Source organism: Pristiophorus japonicus, unplaced genomic scaffold, assembly GCF_044704955.1.
Source record: "Pristiophorus japonicus isolate sPriJap1 unplaced genomic scaffold, sPriJap1.hap1 HAP1_SCAFFOLD_66, whole genome shotgun sequence".
Lineage (NCBI taxonomy): Eukaryota > Metazoa > Chordata > Chondrichthyes > Pristiophoridae > Pristiophorus > Pristiophorus japonicus.
Window position 1 is genome coordinate 903,636 of NW_027254572.1, and position 18,368 is coordinate 922,003.

An 18,368-nucleotide genomic window follows, 5' to 3' on the forward strand; every position below is an offset into this window, starting at 1 on the left:
GGCTCGTTGGTCTAGGGGTATGATTCTCGCTTAGGGGTTTTAATAATTGAAATGCGAGAGGTCCCGGGTTCAAATCCCGGACGAGCCCTGACAACTTTTAGTCAAAAAAACACTTCTCAGCCGGTCGACATGTTTCAAATTAAAACGTTTGATTGCGCGCCGTTGTTCACACAGCGTCCAAAAATCCTGGAGATTCCCAGGAGCAAAGTGAAACTCACCGAACTGAGTAAAGTTCATGCATCTCAGATGTGCTCGGCTCAGTGTCTCATTGGACAACCTAAACCCGTGTTTGATTCTGGCCAATTCTTGATCAGTCCATCTTCCGTTCTGCACGCATGAGCTCACCTCCATTGGGATGTGGATACATTCAGCGTCAATCTCAACTTCAACGTGAAACAGACTCTGCCCTTAATATGAGTGCGTCCTGTTTCTCCAGCGCTGAAAAGATGGGAGAAGCTGGCTTTGGATTTAGTCCCTTGGCTGCCGAATTTAAACCGTACAGGAAATCAATCCGGGGTGGGCAAGCTGCCTGGTCTGATTAAAAGGCGTTCAGACCCTACATTCCAGGCATGTTATTGTGTTCTGGCCTCAACATTCGATTCAACGTCTCGGATCATAAGCCGCGCTCATTGTCTGCTAATGGTTCTGCTGTTCCCACTAACACCTGCTCTCGTCCATCCTTTGTTATTTTATTGCCCGCTTACCACCCACTTTGCCTTTTCGCATTGTGCCATTTATTATTCAATCACTCCTACGCTCCACTGTATCACAGACATTCCCTTTTGTCCTTCCTCGCTGCCTATTTTTTTCCAGGCGCTATTTTCGTGGAAGAAATCTGTAAACTTTACATTTTTCTTAAAATATCGGAATGATCATCTGACTGAACGTGAGCCCGGGTTCTTCATCCACAGAATGTTCACGACCAGCTGAGTTTTACAGAATTCTTTGTTTTTGTTCACTGTGTTTCTGTATCGCTTTTAAGGTGATGTCCTGTCTGTCCGAGGTCATTCTCTGTCTCTCCAAAATGGTTGCTATCAGTATCGGATCATTATGTATCTGTTTAAAAGGAATGTGCTGTCTGTCCCGGATTTTAAATTACAAATTTCAAAAACTGCCTTTGGAGGTTGCAGGAATTTTAGTTTGTTGGTGTGTTTCTGTAGCGAGGGAGTGTGTGCAAACGTGCTGCGCGATCTTACTGTGCATTTCATGTCATGGGAGAAAAAATGCATTACATGCAACTTGAAGCCACACTGATTTGATTGAACACACATTCGAGGGCTGCCTGACAGGAGAAGAATCTGCTGTGGGATTTTGCTGTTCCACATCTGAAAGAAGGTAAATTATATAAGTTAGAAACATAGCGATTTGAGCGAGAGCTTGCGGATGGGCTTTGTGACATGATGAGCTCTTTCCTCCTTATTTTCAAATACAAATCAAATCAAGACAAGACAAGACATGACTGACTGACTGACTTTGTTTATATAAATATATGTATTAATATTTATATATGCGTATATTAACATACATTCCATACTTTTTAACTTTCAAAATAAATGTGCCTTTTCTGTTCTACCGGCACTGGGCTCTATTGCATTTGAGCTCTTTCACAGCACACGCAGCTGCTGTCAGATCCAGCAGAAAGGCACTCGCGACTTTAAAAGATCGCCTTTGTTCCCCACATCTTCGCTCGTGGCTTGTCTTACACCATGGGCTTACTTGTTTGTGTATTTACTGACTGCACGCCCTGATTTCCAGTGGATTTCAAGCAGTCGCACAGCCTTCGTTCAATCAAAAACATATAGATTAAGAAATAATTATTTCTTTATTGAAATCAAACTAAATTCAATTTTTTGCAATAAAACTGTAAATTTATTGATTTTCTTATTGTGATAAATATATATATGTTTTAAATTGTCTTTTTGTCTGGGTTGATTTTACTTCCCTCCGTCCTTCCTGCCTGTCAATCACCTGTGGCTTCAAAAACCGTCCCAGCCACTCGTGGTCCTGAGATCCGCGCTCACTCACGCACAGCACAATTGCCTTCAGGAATGATAGAAATCCGACTTTAATCTTTTAAAAGGGAAGTGCTGTCCGTGACGGCCCATTCTACAGCTGTGTAAGATGGATGTGCTTCCTGTCCTGGATCATTCGGTGTCTGTTCAAACGGGATGGTTGTCAGTTCCGGTTCATCAACTGCCCCTTTAAGACGTATTTTCTCATAATCGCGATCATCCTGTATATTTTAAAAGGAGTGTGATTTCAGTTGCGATAACCGATTGTTAAACTGTTGTGTATCAAGCTACATTGACGTTGCCTGTGTCCGTGCACATCCATATCGCAGCGTAACGGTTCATTACTCAAAATATGCCCATATTTTCATAAATCCACTCCTTGAAAGATCCCTTGTCCCAAATTTGCTCTCAGTATAAAAAAAACAACAAATTTCATGCCAGCAGCAGCAGCCGCGTGGCCTAATGGATAAGTCGTCTGACTTCGATTGTAACTGTGATGTTATCAAAAGATTGCAGGTTCGAGTCCTGCCGCGGTCAGCTAACTTGCCGCGTGAAATTTTACATTCTTTATTTTGATTCTGCCTCAAAACCAACCATCTCGTGCAGTCACTCACCGAAAGTAAAGGAAGGCTGTTTGCTTTAAAAAGCTCATGGCACATTTTCATCACTGTCGATCTGGTTGCACGGGCAAAACAAGCGGTGAAGTAGACTTTCGTGCACATTATTTCTGTTTGAATGGAAAAAGTAGGGGATGGATGTCTGACGTTGCAGTAAATAGGAGATAAGGTGACTGAGAAGTTCAGGCAATGGACTGCTGATCCAGTCTGCCCTCAACTTCGTCGTTATTGTGTTAAACCGTTTCCACTCGGTTTTTTTCCGTAATCACATTTAACCACATTGCCAAATTCACCTTTTACTGACAAGAATGCAGCTCGTTGGTGAAGTAATGTCTCAAAGAATAATCTATTCATCAAAGGGAAAACATGAGCAGGACTATGGAGAGGGGGACGATGGGCCGAATAGCAAACGAAGGTCAGAATCTGAGAGCTAGATCCCTTACTCTCGGCGGCTCGTTGGACTAGGGGTATGATTCTCGCTTAGGGGTTCTAATAATTGAAATGCGAGAGGTCCCGGGTTCAAATTCCGGACGAGCCCTGACAACTTTTAGTCAAAAAAACACTTCTCAGCCGGTCGACATGTTTCAAATTAAAACGTTTGATTGCGCGCCGTTGTTCACACAGCGTCCAAAAATCCTGGAGATTCCCAGGAGCAAAGTGAAACTCACCGAACTGAGTAAAGTTCATGCATCTCAGATGTGCTCGGCTCAGTGTCTCATTGGACAACCTAAACCCGTGTTTGATTCTGGCCAATTCTTGATCAGTCCATCTTCCGTTCTGCACGCATGAGCTCACCTCCATTGGGATATGGATACATTCAGCGTCAATCTCAACTTCAACGTGAAACAGACTCTGCCCTTAATATGAGTGCGTCCTGTTTCTCCAGCGCTGAAAAGATGGGAGAAGCTGGCTTTGGATTTAGTCCCTTGGCTGCCGAATTTAAACCGTACAGGAAATCAATCCGGGGTGGGCAAGCTGCCTGGTCTGATTAAAAGGCGTTCAGACCCTACATTCCAGGCATGTTATTGTGTTCTGGCCTCAACATTCGATTCAACGTCTCGGATCATAAGCCGCGCTCATTGTCTGCTAATGGTTCTGCTGTTCCCACTAACACCTGCTCTCGTCCATCCTTTGTTATTTTATTGCCCGCTTACCACCCACTTTGCCTTTTCGCATTGTGCCATTTATTATTCAATCACTCCTACGCTCCACTGTATCACAGACATTCCCTTTTGTCCTTCCTCGCTGCCTATTTTTTTCCAGGCGCTATTTTCGTGGAAGAAATCTGTAAACTTTACATTTTTCTTAAAATATCGGAATGATCATCTGACTGAACGTGAGCCCGGGTTCTTCATCCACAGAATGTTCACGACCAGCTGAGTTTTACAGAATTCTTTGTTTTTGTTCACTGTGTTTCTGTATCGCTTTTAAGGTGATGTCCTGTCTGTCCGAGGTCATTCTCTGTCTCTCCAAAATGGTTGCTATCAGTATCGGATCATTATGTATCTGTTTAAAAGGAATGTGCTGTCTGTCCCGGATTTTAAATTACAAATTTCAAAAACTGCCTTTGGAGGTTGCAGGAATTTTAGTTTGTTGGTGTGTTTCTGTAGCGAGGGAGTGTGTGCAAACGTGCTGCGCGATCTTACTGTGCATTTCATGTCATGGGAGAAAAAATGCATTACATGCAACTTGAAGCCACACTGATTTGATTGAACACACATTCGAGGACTGCCTGACAGGAGAAGAATCTGCTGTGGGATTTTGCTGTTCCACATCTGAAAGAAGGCAAATTATATAAGTTAGAAACATAGCGATTTGAGCGAGAGCTTGCGGATGGGCTTTGTGACATGATGAGCTCTTTCCTCCTTATTTTCAAATACAAATCAAATCAAGACAAGACAAGACATGACTGACTGACTGACTTTGTTTATATAAATATATGTATTAATATTTATATATGCGTATATTAACATACATTCCATACTTTTTAACTTTCAAAATAAATGTGCCTTTTCTGTTCTACCGGCACTGGGCTCTATTGCATTTGAGCTCTTTCACAGCACACGCAGCTGCTGTCAGATCCAGCAGAAAGGCACTCGCGACTTTAAAAGATCGCCTTTGTTCCCCACATCTTCGCTCGTGGCTTGTCTTACACCATGGGCTTACTTGTTTGTGTATTTACTGACTGCACGCCCTGATTTCCAGTGGATTTCAAGCAGTCGCACAGCCTTCGTTCAATCAAAAACATATAGATTAAGAAATAATTATTTCTTTATTGAAATCAAACTAAATTCAATTTTTTGCAATAAAACTGTAAATTTATTGATTTTCTTATTGTGATAAATATATATATGTTTTAAATTGTCTTTTTGTCTGGGTTGATTTTACTTCCCTCCGTCCTTCCTGCCTGTCAATCACCTGTGGCTTCAAAAACCGTCCCAGCCACTCGTGGTCCTGAGATCCGCGCTCACTCACGCACAGCACAATTGCCTTCAGGAATGATAGAAATCCGACTTTAATCTTTTAAAAGGGAAGTGCTGTCCGTGACGGCCCATTCTACAGCTGTGTAAGATGGATGTGCTTCCTGTCCTGGATCATTCGGTGTCTGTTCAAACGGGATGGTTGTCAGTTCCGGTTCATCAACTGCCCCTTTAAGACGTATTTTCTCATAATCGCGATCATCCTGTATATTTTAAAAGGAGTGTGATTTCAGTTGCGATAACCGATTGTTAAACTGTTGTGTATCAAGCTACATTGACGTTGCCTGTGTCCGTGCACATCCATATCGCAGCGTAACGGTTCATTACTCAAAATATGCCCATATTTTCATAAATCCACTCCTTGAAAGATCCCTTGTCCCAAATTTGCTCTCAGTATAAAAAAAACAACAAATTTCATGCCAGCAGCAGCAGCCGCGTGGCCTAATGGATAAGTCGTCTGACTTCGATTGTAACTGTGATGTTATCAAAAGATTGCAGGTTCGAGTCCTGCCGCGGTCAGCTAACTTGCCGCGTGAAATTTTACATTCTTTATTTTGATTCTGCCTCAAAACCAACCATCTCGTGCAGTCACTCACCGAAAGTAAAGGAAGGCTGTTTGCTTTAAAAAGCTCATGGCACATTTTCATCACTGTCGATCTGGTTGCACGGGCAAAACAAGCGGTGAAGTAGACTTTCGTGCACATTATTTCTGTTTGAATGGAAAAAGTAGGGGATGGATGTCTGACGTTGCAGTAAATAGGAGATAAGGTGACTGAGAAGTTCAGGCAATGGACTGCTGATCCAGTCTGCCCTCAACTTCGTCGTTATTGTGTTAAACCGTTTCCACTCGGTTTTTTTCCGTAATCACATTTAACCACATTGCCAAATTCACCTTTTACTGACAAGAATGCAGCTCGTTGGTGAAGTAATGTCTCAAAGAATAATCTATTCATCAAAGGGAAAACATGAGCAGGACTATGGAGAGGGGGACGATGGGCCGAATAGCAAACGAAGGTCAGAATCTGAGAGCTAGATCCCTTACTGTCGGCGGCTCGTTGGTCTACGGGTATGATTCTCGCTTAGGGGTTTTAATAATTGAAATGCGAGAGGTCCCGGGTTCAAATCCCGGACGAGCCCTGACAACTTTTAGTCAAAAAAACACTTCTCAGCCGGTCGACATGTTTCAAATTAAAACGTTTGATTGCGCGCCGTTGTTCACACAGCGTCCAAAAATCCTGGAGATTCCCAGGAGCAAAGTGAAACTCACCGAACTGAGTAAAGTTCATGCATCTCAGATGTGCTCGGCTCAGTGTCTCATTGGACAACCTAAACCCGTGTTTGATTCTGGCCAATTCTTGATCAGTCCATCTTCCGTTCTGCACGCATGAGCTCACCTCCATTGGGATATGGATACATTCAGCGTCAATCTCAACTTCAACGTGAAACAGACTCTGCCCTTAATATGAGTGCGTCCTGTTTCTCCAGCGCTGAAAAGATGGGAGAAGCTGGCTTTGGATTTAGTCCCTTGGCTGCCGAATTTAAACCGTACAGGAAATCAATCCGGGGTGGGCAAGCTGCATGGTCTGATTAAAAGGCGTTCAGACCCTACATTCCAGGCATGTTATTGTGTTCTGGCCTCAACATTCGATTCAACGTCTCGGATCATAAGCCGCGCTCATTGTCTGCTAATGGTTCTGCTGTTCCCACTAACACCTGCTCTAGTCCATCCTTTGTTATTTTATTGCCCGCTTACCACCCACTTTGCCTTTTCGCATTGTGCCATTTATTATTCAATCACTCCTACGCTCCACTGTATCACAGACATTCCCTTTTGTCCTTCCTCGCTGCCTATTTTTTTCCAGGCGCTATTTTCGTGGAAGAAATCTGTAAACTTTACATTTTTCTTAAAATATCGGAATGATCATCTGACTGAACGTGAGCCCGGGTTCTTCATCCACAGAATGTTCACGACCAGCTGAGTTTTACAGAATTCTTTGTTTTTGTTCACTGTGTTTCTGTATCGCTTTTACGGTGATGTCCTGTCTGTCCGAGGTCATTCTCTGTCTCTCCAAAATGGTTGCTATCAGTATCGGATCATTATGTATCTGTTTAAAAGGAATGTGCTGTCTGTCCCGGATTTTAAATTACAAATTTCAAAAACTGCCTTTGGAGGTTGCAGGAATTTTAGTTTGTTGGTGTGTTTCTGTAGCGAGGGAGTGTGTGCAAACGTGCTGCGCGATCTTACTGTGCATTTCATGTCATGGGAGAAAAAATGCATTACATGCAACTTGAAGCCACACTGATTTGATTGAACACACATTCGAGGACTGCCTGACAGGAGAAGAATCTGCTGTGGGATTTTGCTGTTCCACATCTGAAAGAAGGCAAATTATATAAGTTGGAAACATAGCGATTTGAGCGAGAGCTTGCGGATGGGCTTTGTGACATGATGAGCTCTTTCCTCCTTATTTTCAAATACAAATCAAATCAAGACAAGACAAGACATGACTGACTGACTGACTTTGTTTATATAAATATATGTATTAATATTTATATATGCGTATATTAACATACATTCCATACTTTTTAACTTTCAAAATAAATGTGCCTTTTCTGTTCTACCGGCACTGGGCTCTATTGCATTTGAGCTCTTTCACAGCACCCGCAGCTGCTGTCAGATCCAGCAGAAAGGCACTCGCGACTTTAAAAGATCGCCTTTGTTCCCCACATCTTCGCTCGTGGCTTGTCTTACACCATGGGCTTTCTTGTTTGTGTATTTACTGACTGCACGCCCTGATTTCCAGTGGATTTCAAGCAGTCGCACAGCCTTCGTTCAATCAAAAACATATAGATTAAGAAATAATTATTTCTTTATTGAAATCAAACTAAATTCAATTTTTTGCAATAAAACTGTAAATTTATTTATTTTCTTATTGTGATAAATATATATTTGTTTTAAATTGTCTTTTTGTCTGGGTTGATTTTACTTCCCTCCGTCCTTCCTGCCTGTCAATCACCTGTGGCTTCAAAAACCGTCCCAGCCACTCGTGGTCCTGAGATCCGCGCTCACTCACGCACAGCACAATTGCCTTCAGGAATGATAGAAATCCGACTTTAATCTTTTGAAAGGGAAGTGCTGTCTGTGAAGGCCCATTCTACAGCTGTGTAAGATGGATGTGCTTCCTGTCCTGGATCATTCGGTGTCTGTTCAAACGGGATGGTTGTCAGTTCCGGTTCATCAACTGCCCCTTTAAGACGTATTTTCTCATAATCGCGATCATCCTGTATATTTTAAAAGGAGTGTGATTTCAGTTGCGATAACCGATTGTTAAACTGTTGTGTATCAAGCTACATTGACGTTGCCTGTGTCCGTGCACATCCATATCGCAGCGTAACGGTTCATTACTCAAAATATGCCCATATTTTCATAAATCCACTCCTTGAAAAATCCCTTGTCCCAAATTTGCTCTCAGTATAAAAAAAACAACAAATTTCATGCCAGCAGCAGCAGCCGCGTGGCCTAATGGATAAGTCGTCTGACTTCGATTGTAACTGTGATGTTATCAAAAGATTGCAGGTTCGAGTCCTGCCGCGGTCAGCTAACTTGCCGCGTGAAATTTTACATTCTTTATTTTGATTCTGCCTCAAAACCAACCATCTCGTGCAGTCACTCACCGAAAGTAAAGGAAGGCTGTTTGCTTTAAAAAGCTCATGGCACATTTTCATCACTGTCGATCTGGTTGCACGGGCAAAACAAGCGGTGAAGTAGACTTTCGTGCACATTATTTCTGTTTGAATGGAAAAAGTAGGGGATGGATGTCTGACGTTGCAGTAAATAGGAGATAAGGTGACTGAGAAGTTCAGGCAATGGACTGCTGATCCAGTCTGCCCTCAACTTCGTCGTTATTGTGTTAAACCGTTTCCACTCGGTTTTTTTCCGTAATCACATTTAACCTCATTGCCAAATTCACCTTTTACTGACAAGAATGCAGCTCGTTGGTGAAGTAATGTCTCAAGGAATAATCTATTCATCAAAGGGAAAACATGAGCAGGACTATGGAGAGGGGGACGATGGGCCGAATAGCAAACGAAGGTCAGAATCTGAGAGCTAGATCCCTTACTGTCGGCGGCTCGTTGGTCTAGGGGTATGATTCTCGCTTAGGGGTTTTAATAATTGAAATGCGAGAGGTCCCGGGTTCAAATCCCGGACGAGCCCTGACAACTTTTAGTCAAAAAAACACTTCTCAGCCGGTCGACATGTTTCAAATTAAAACGTTTGATTGCGCGCCGTTGTTCACACAGCGTCCAAAAATCCTGGAGATTCCCAGGAGCAAAGTGAAACTCACCGAACTGAGTAAAGTTCATGCATCTCAGATGTGCTCGGCTCAGTGTCTCATTGGACAACCTAAACCCGTGTTTGATTCTGGCCAATTCTTGATCAGTCCATCTTCCGTTCTGCACGCATGAGCTCACCTCCATTGGGATGTGGATACATTCAGCGTCAATCTCAACTTCAACGTGAAACAGACTCTGCCCTTAATATGAGTGCGTCCTGTTTCTCCAGCGCTGAAAAGATGGGAGAAGCTGGCTTTGGATTTAGTCCCTTGGCTGCCGAATTTAAACCGTACAGGAAATCAATCCGGGGTGGGCAAGCTGCCTGGTCTGATTAAAAGGCGTTCAGACCCTACATTCCAGGCATGTTATTGTGTTCTGGCCTCAACATTCGATTCAACGTCTCGGATCATAAGCCGCGCTCATTGTCTGCTAATGGTTCTGCTGTTCCCACTAACACCTGCTCTAGTCCATCCTTTGTTATTTTATTGCCCGCTTACCACCCACTTTGCCTTTTCGCATTGTGCCATTTATTATTCAATCACTCCTACGCTCCACTGTATCACAGACATTCCCTTTTGTCCTTCCTCGCTGCCTATTTTTTTCCAGGCGCTATTTTCGTGGAAGAAATCTGTAAACTTTACATTTTTCTTAAAATGTCGGAATGATCATCTGACTGAACGTGAGCCCGGGTTCTTCATCCACAGAATGTTCACGACCAGCTGAGTTTTACAGAATTCTTTGTTTTTGTTCACTGTGTTTCTGTATCGCTTTTAAGGTGATGTCCTGTCTGTCCGAGGTCATTCTCTGTCTCTCCAAAATGGTTGCTATCAGTATCGGATCATTATGTATCTGTTTAAAAGGAATGTGCTGTCTGTCCCGGATTTTAAATTACAAATTTCAAAAACTGCCTTTGGAGGTTGCAGGAATTTTAGTTTGTTGGTGTGTTTCTGTAGCGAGGGAGTGTGTGCAAACGTGCTGCGCGATCTTACTGTGCATTTCATGTCATGGGAGAAAAAATGCATTACATGCAACTTGAAGCCACACTGATTTGATTGAACACACATTCGAGGACTGCCTGACAGGAGAAGAATCTGCTGTGGGATTTTGCTGTTCCACATCTGAAAGAAGGCAAATTATATAAGTTAGAAACATAGCGATTTGAGCGAGAGCTTGCGGATGGGCTTTGTGACATGATGAGCTCTTTCCTCCTTATTTTCAAATACAAATCAAATCAAGACAAGACAAGACATGACTGACTGACTGACTTTGTTTATATAAATATATGTATTAATATTTATATATGCGTATATTAACATACATTCCATACTTTTTAACTTTCAAAATAAATGTGCCTTTTCTGTTCTACCGGCACTGGGCTCTATTGCATTTGAGCTCTTTCACAGCACACGCAGCTGCTGTCAGATCCAGCAGAAAGGCACTCGCGACTTTAAAAGATCGCCTTTGTTCCCCACATCTTCGCTCGTGGCTTGTCTTACACCATGGGCTTTCGTGTTTGTGTATTTACTGACTGCACGCCCTGATTTCCAGTGGATTTCAAGCAGTCGCACAGCCTTCGTTCAATCAAAAACATATAGATTAAGAAATAATTATTTCTTTATTGAAATCAAACTAAATTCAATTTTTTGCAATAAAACTGTAAATTTATTTATTTTCTTATTGTGATAAATATATATATGTTTTAAATTGTCTTTTTGTCTGGGTTGATTTTACTTCCCTCCGTCCTTCCTGCCTGTCAATCACCTGTGGCTTCAAAAACCGTCCCAGCCCCTCGTGGTCCTGAGATCCGCGCTCACTCACGCACAGCACAATTGCCTTCAGGAATGATAGAAATCCGACTTTAATCTTTTGAAAGGGAAGTGCTGTCCGTGAAGGCCCATTCTACAGCTGTGTAAGATGGATGTGCTTCCTGTCCTGGATCATTCGGTGTCTGTTCAAACGGGATGGTTGTCAGTTCCGGTTCATCAACTGCCCCTTTAAGACGTATTTTCTCATAATCGCGATCATCCTGTATATTTTAAAAGGAGTGTGATTTCAGTTGCGATAACCGATTGTTAAACTGTTGTGTATCAAGCTACATTGACGTTGCCTGTGTCCGTGCACATCCATATCGCAGCGTAACGGTTCATTACTCAAAATATGCCCATATTTTCATAAATCCACTCCTTGAAAGATCCCTTGTCCCAAATTTGCTCTCAATATAAAAAAAACAACAAATTTCATGCCAGCAGCAGCAGCTGCGTGGCCTAATGGATAAGTCGTCTGACTTCGATTGTAACTGTGATGTTATCAAAAGATTGCAGGTTCGAGTCCTGCCGCGGTCAGCTAACTTGCCGCGTGAAATTTTACATTCTTTATTTTGATTCTGCCTCAAAACCAACCATCTCGTGCAGTCACTCACCGAAAGTAAAGGAAGGCTGTTTGCTTTAAAAAGCTCATGGCACATTTTCATCACTGTCGATCTGGTTGCACGGGCAAAACAAGCGGTGAAGTAGACTTTCGTGCACATTATTTCTGTTTGAATGGAAAAAGTAGGGGATGGATGTCTGACGTTGCAGTAAATAGGAGATAAGGTGACTGAGAAGTTCAGGCAATGGACTGCTGATCCAGTCTGCCCTCAACTTCGTCGTTATTGTGTTAAACCGTTTCCACTCGGTTTTTTTCCGTAATCACATTTAACCTCATTGCCAAATTCACCTTTTACTGACAAGAATGCAGCTCGTTGGTGAAGTAATGTCTCAAGGAATAATCTATTCATCAAAGGGAAAACATGAGCAGGACTATGGAGAGGGGGACGATGGGCCGAATAGCAAACGAAGGTCAGAATCTGAGAGCTAGATCCCTTACTGTCGGCGGCTCGTTGGTCTAGGGGTATGATTCTCGCTTAGGGGTTTTAATAATTGAAATGCGAGATGTCCCGGGTTCAAATCCCGGACGAGCCCTGACAACTTTTAGTCAAAAAAACACTTCTCAGCCGGTCGACATGTTTCAAATTAAAACGTTTGATTGCGCGCCGTTGTTCACACAGCGTCCAAAAATCCTGGAGATTCCCAGGAGCAAAGTGAAACTCACCGAACTGAGTAAAGTTCATGCATCTCAGATGTGCTCGGCTCAGTGTCTCATTGGACAACCTAAACCCGTGTTTGATTCTGGCCAATTCTTGATCAGTCCATCTTCCGTTCTGCACGCATGAGCTCACCTCCATTGGGATGTGGATACATTCAGCGTCAATCTCAACTTCAACGTGAAACAGACTCTGCCCTTAATATGAGTGCGTCCTGTTTCTCCAGCGCTGAAAAGATGGGAGAAGCTGGCTTTGGATTTAGTCCCTTGGCTGCCGAATTTAAACCGTACAGGAAATCAATCCGGGGTGGGCAAGCTGCTTGGTCTGATTAAAAGGCGTTCAGACCCTACATTCCAGGCATGTTATTGTGTTCTGGCCTCAACATTCGATTCAACGTCTCGGATCATAAGCCGCGCTCATTGTCTGCTAATGGTTCTGCTGTTCCCACTAACACCTGCTCTAGTCCATCCTTTGTTATTTTATTGCCCGCTTACCACCCACTTTGCCTTTTCGCAATGTGCCATTTATTATTCAATCACTCCTACGCTCCACTGTATCACAGACATTCCCTTTTGTCCTTCCTCGCTGCCTATTTTTTTCCAGGCGCTATTTTCGTGGAAGAAATCTGTAAACTTTACATTTTTCTTAAAATATCGGAATGATCATCTGACTGAACGTGAGCCCGGGTTCTTCATCCACAGAATGTTCACGACCAGCTGAGTTTTACAGAATTCTTTGTTTTTGTTCACTGTGTTTCTGTATCGCTTTTAAGGTGATGTCCTGTCTGTCCGAGGTCATTCTCTGTTCTCCAAAATGGTTGCTATCAGTATCGGATCATTATGTATCTGTTTAAAAGGAATGTGCTGTCTGTCCCGGATTTTAAATTACAAATTTCAAAAACTGCCTTTGGAGGTTGCAGGAATTTTAGTTTGTTGGTGTGTTTCTGTAGCGAGGGAGTGTGTGAAAACGTGCTGCGCGATCTTACTGTGCATTTCATGTCATGGGAGAAAAAATGCATTACATGCAACTTGAAGCCACACTGATTTGATTGAACACACATTCGAGGACTGCCTGACAGGAGAAGAATCTGCTGTGGGATTTTGCTGTTCCACATCTGAAAGAAGGCAAATTATATAAGTTAGAAACATAGCGATTTGAGCGAGAGCTTGCGGATGGGCTTTGTGACATGATGAGCTCTTTCCTCCTTATTTTCAAATACAAATCAAATCAAGACAAGACAAGACATGACTGACTGACTGACTTTGTTTATATAAATATATGTATTAATATTTATATATGCGTATATTAACATACATTCCATACTTTTTAACTTTCAAAATAAATGTGCCTTTTCTGTTCTACCGGCACTGGGCTCTATTGCATTTGAGCTCTTTCACAGCACACGCAGCTGCTGTCAGATCCAGCAGAAAGGCACTCGCGACTTTAAAAGATCGCCTTTGTTCCCCACATCTTCGCTCGTGGCTTGTCTTACACCATGGGCTTTCGTGTTTGTGTATTTACTGACTGCACGCCCTGATTTCCAGTGGATTTCAAGCAGTCGCACAGCCTTCGTTCAATCAAAAACATATAGATTAAGAAATAATTATTTCTTTATTGAAATCAAACTAAATTCAATTTTTTGCAATAAAACTGTAAATTTATTTATTTTCTTATTGTGATAAATATATATATGTTTTAAATTGTCTTTTTGTCTGGGTTGATTTTACTTCCCTCCGTCCTTCCTGCCTGTCAATCACCTGTGACTTCAAAAACCGTCCCAGCCCCTCGTGGTCCTGAGATCCGCGCTCACTCACGCACAGCACAATTGCCTTCAGGAATGATAGAAATCCGACTTTAATCTTTTGAAAGGGAAGTGCTGTCCGTGAAGGCCCATTCTACAGCTGTGTAAGATGGATGTGCTTCCTGTCCTGGATCATTCGGTGTCTGTTCAAACGGGATGGTTGTCAGTTCCGGTTCATCAACTGCCCCTTTAAGACGTATTTTCTCATAATCGCGATCATCCTGTATATTTTAAAAGGAGTGTGATTTCAGTTGCGATAACCGATTGTTAAACTGTTGTGTATCAAGCTACATTGACGTTGCCTGTGTCCGTGCACATCCATATCGCAGCGTAACGGTTCATTACTCAAAATATGCCCATATTTTCATAAATCCACTCCTTGAAAGATCCCTTGTCCCAAATTTGCTCTCAGTATAAAAAAAACAACAAATTTCATGCCAGCAGCAGCAGCCGCGTGGCCTAATGGATAAGTCGTCTGACTTCGATTGTAACTGTGATGTTATCAAAAGATTGCAGGTTCGAGTCCTGCCGCGGTCAGCTAACTTGCCGCGTGAAATTTTACATTCTTTATTTTGATTCTGCCTCAAAACCAACCATCTCGTGCAGTCACTCACCGAAAGTAAAGGAAGGCTGTTTGCTTTAAAAAGCTCATGGCACATTTTCATCACTGTCGATCTGGTTGCACGGGCAAAACAAGCGGTGAAGTAGACTTTCGTGCACATTATTTCTGTTTGAATGGAAAAAGTAGGGGATGGATGTCTGACGTTGCAGTAAATAGGAGATAAGGTGACTGAGAAGTTCAGGCAATGGACTGCTGATCCAGTCTGCCCTCAACTTCGTCGTTATTGTGTTAAACCGTTTCCACTCGGTTTTTTTCCGTAATCACATTTAACCTCATTGCCAAATTCACCTTTTACTGACAAGAATGCAGCTCGTTGGTGAAGTAATGTCTCAAGGAATAATCTATTCATCAAAGGGAAAACATGAGCAGGACTATGGAGAGGGGGACGATGGGCCGAATAGCAAACGAAGGTCAGAATCTGAGAGCTAGATCCCTTACTGTCGGCGGCTCGTTGGTCTAGGGGTATGATTCTCGCTTAGGGGTTTTAATAATTGAAATGCGAGAGGTCCCGGGTTCAAATCCCGGACGAGCCCTTACAACTTTTAGTCAAAAAAACACTTCTCAGCCGGTCGACATGTTTCAAATTAAAACGTTTGATTGCGCGCCGTTGTTCACACAGCGTCCAAAAATCCTGGAGATTCCCAGGAGCAAAGTGAAACTCACCGAACTGAGTAAAGTTCATGCATCTCAGATGTGCTCGGCTCAGTGTCTCATTGGACAACCTAAACCCGTGTTTGATTCTGGCCAATTCTTGATCAGTCCATCTTCCGTTCTGCACGCATGAGCTCACCTCCATTGGGATGTGGATACATTCAGCGTCAATCTCAACTTCAACGTGAAACAGACTCTGCCCTTAATATGAGTGCGTCCTGTTTCTCCAGCGCTGAAAAGATGGGAGAAGCTGGCTTTGGATTTAGTCCCTTGGCTGCCGAATTTAAACCGTACAGGAAATCAATCCGGGGTGGGCAAGCTGCCTGGTCTGATTAAAAGGCGTTCAGACCCTACATTCCAGGCATGTTATTGTGTTCTGGCCTCAACATTCGATTCAACCTCTCGGATCATAAGCCGCGCTCATTGTCTGCTAATGGTTCTGCTGTTCCCACTAACACCTGCTCTAGTCCATCCTTTGTTATTTTATTGCCCGCTTACCACCCACTTTGCCTTTTCGCAATGTGCCATTTATTATTCAATCACTCCTACGCTCCACTGTATCACAGACATTCCCTTTTGTCCTTCCTCGCTGCCTATTTTTTTCCAGGCGCTATTTTCGTGGAAGAAATCTGTAAACTTTACATTTTTCTTAAAATGTCGGAATGATCATCTGACTGAACGTGAGCCCGGGTTCTTCATCCACAGAATGTTCACGACCAGCTGAGTTTTACAGAATTCTTTGTTTTTGTTCACTGTGTTTCTGTATCGCTTTTAAGGTGATGTCCTGTCTGTCCGAGGTCATTCTCTGTCTCTCCAAAATGGTTGCTATCAGTATCGGATCATTATGTATCTGTTTAAAAGGAATGTGCTGTCTGTCCCGGATTTTAAATTACAAATTTCAAAAACTGCCTTTGGAGGTTGCAGGAATTTTAGTTTGTTGGTGTGTTTCTGTAGCGAGGGAGTGTGTGCAAACGTGCTGCGCGATCTTACTGTGCATTTCATGTCATGGGAGAAAAAATGCATTACATGCAACTTGAAGCCACACTGATTTGATTGAACACACATTCGAGGACTGCCTGACAGGAGAAGAATCTGCTGTGGGATTTTGCTGTTCCACATCTGAAAGAAGGCAAATTATATAAGTTAGAAACATAGCGATTTGAGCGAGAGCTTGCGGATGGGCTTTGTGACATGATGAGCTCTTTCCTCCTTATTTTCAAATACAAATCAAATCAAGACAAGACAAGACATGACTGACTGACTGACTTTGTTTATATAAATATATGTATTAATATTTATATATGCGTATATTAACATACATTCCATACTTTTTAACTTTCAAAATAAATGTGCCTTTTCTGTTCTACCGGCACTGGGCTCTATTGCATTTGAGCTCTTTCACAGCACACGCAGCTGCTGTCAGATCCAGCAGAAAGGCACTCGCGACTTTAAAAGATCGCCTTTGTTCCCCACATCTTCGCTCGTGGCTTGTCTTACACCATGGGCTTTCGTGTTTGTGTATTTACTGACTGCACGCCCTGATTTCCAGTGGATTTCAAGCAGTCGCACAGCCTTCGTTCAATCAAAAACATATAGATTAAGAAATAATTATTTCTTTATTGAAATCAAACTAAATTCAATTTTTTGCAATAAAACTGTAAATTTATTTATTTTCTTATTGTGATAAATATATATATGTTTTAAATTGTCTTTTTGTCTGGGTTGATTTTACTTCCCTCCGTCCTTCCTGCCTGTCAATCACCTGTGGCTTCAAAAACCGTCCCAGCCCCTCGTGGTCCTGAGATCCGCGCTCACTCACGCACAGCACAATTGCCTTCAGGAATGATAGAAATCCGACTTTAATCTTTTGAAAGGGAAGTGCTGTCCGTGAAGGCCCATTCTACAGCTGTGTAAGATGGATGTGCTTCCTGTCCTGGATCATTCGGTGTCTGTTCAAACGGGATGGTTGTCAGTTCCGGTTCATCAACTGCCCCTTTAAGACGTATTTTCTCATAATCGCGATCATCCTGTATATTTTAAAAGGAGTGTGATTTCAGTTGCGATAACCGATTGTTAAACTGTTGTGTATCAAGCTACATTGACGTTGCCTGTGTCCGTGCACATCCATATCGCAGCGTAACGGTTCATTACTCAAAATATGCCCATATTTTCATAAATCCACTCCTTGAAAGATCCCTTGTCCCAAATTTGCTCTCAGTATAAAAAAAACAACAAATTTCATGCCAGCAGCAGCAGCCGCGTGGCCTAATGGATAAGTCGTCTGACTTCGATTGTAACTGTGATGTTATCAAAAGATTGCAGGTTCGAGTCCTGCCGCGGTCAGCTAACTTGCCGCGTGAAATTTTACATTCTTTATTTTGATTCTGCCTCAAAACCAACCATCTCGTGCAGTCACTCACCGAAAGTAAAGGAAGGCTGTTTGCTTTAAAAAGCTCATGGCACATTTTCATCACTGTCGATCTGGTTGCACGGGCAAAACAAGCGGTGAAGTAGACTTTCGTGCACATTATTTCTGTTTGAATGGAAAAAGTAGGGGATGGATGTCTGACGTTGCAGTAAATAGGAGATAAGGTGACTGAGAAGTTCAGGCAATGGACTGCTGATCCAGTCTGCCCTCAACTTCGTCGTTATTGTGTTAAACCGTTTCCACTCGGTTTTTTTCCGTAATCACATTTAACCTCATTGCCAAATTCACCTTTTACTGACAAGAATGCAGCTCGTTGGTGAAGTAATGTCTCAAGGAATAA

General features: G+C 42.5%; 4 non-coding genes across 4 annotated transcripts; all 4 read left to right on the forward strand.

The window, feature by feature from the left end:
* trnap-agg (transfer RNA proline (anticodon AGG)) lies at positions 1-88 on the forward strand. The gene is given in 2 exon segments: positions 1-36; positions 53-88. It is a non-coding gene; the product is annotated as a tRNA-Pro (tRNA).
* A 9,149-nt stretch (positions 89-9,237) lies between these two features.
* Positions 9,238-9,325, forward strand: trnap-agg (transfer RNA proline (anticodon AGG)). The gene is given in 2 exon segments: positions 9,238-9,273; positions 9,290-9,325. It is a non-coding gene; the product is annotated as a tRNA-Pro (tRNA).
* A 2,991-nt stretch (positions 9,326-12,316) lies between these two features.
* Positions 12,317-12,404, forward strand: trnap-agg (transfer RNA proline (anticodon AGG)). The gene is given in 2 exon segments: positions 12,317-12,352; positions 12,369-12,404. It is a non-coding gene; the product is annotated as a tRNA-Pro (tRNA).
* A 2,990-nt stretch (positions 12,405-15,394) lies between these two features.
* On the forward strand, positions 15,395-15,482 carry trnap-agg (transfer RNA proline (anticodon AGG)). Its single transcript is given in 2 exon segments — positions 15,395-15,430; positions 15,447-15,482. It is a non-coding gene; the product is annotated as a tRNA-Pro (tRNA).
* Positions 15,483-18,368: the final 2,886 nt, after the last annotated feature.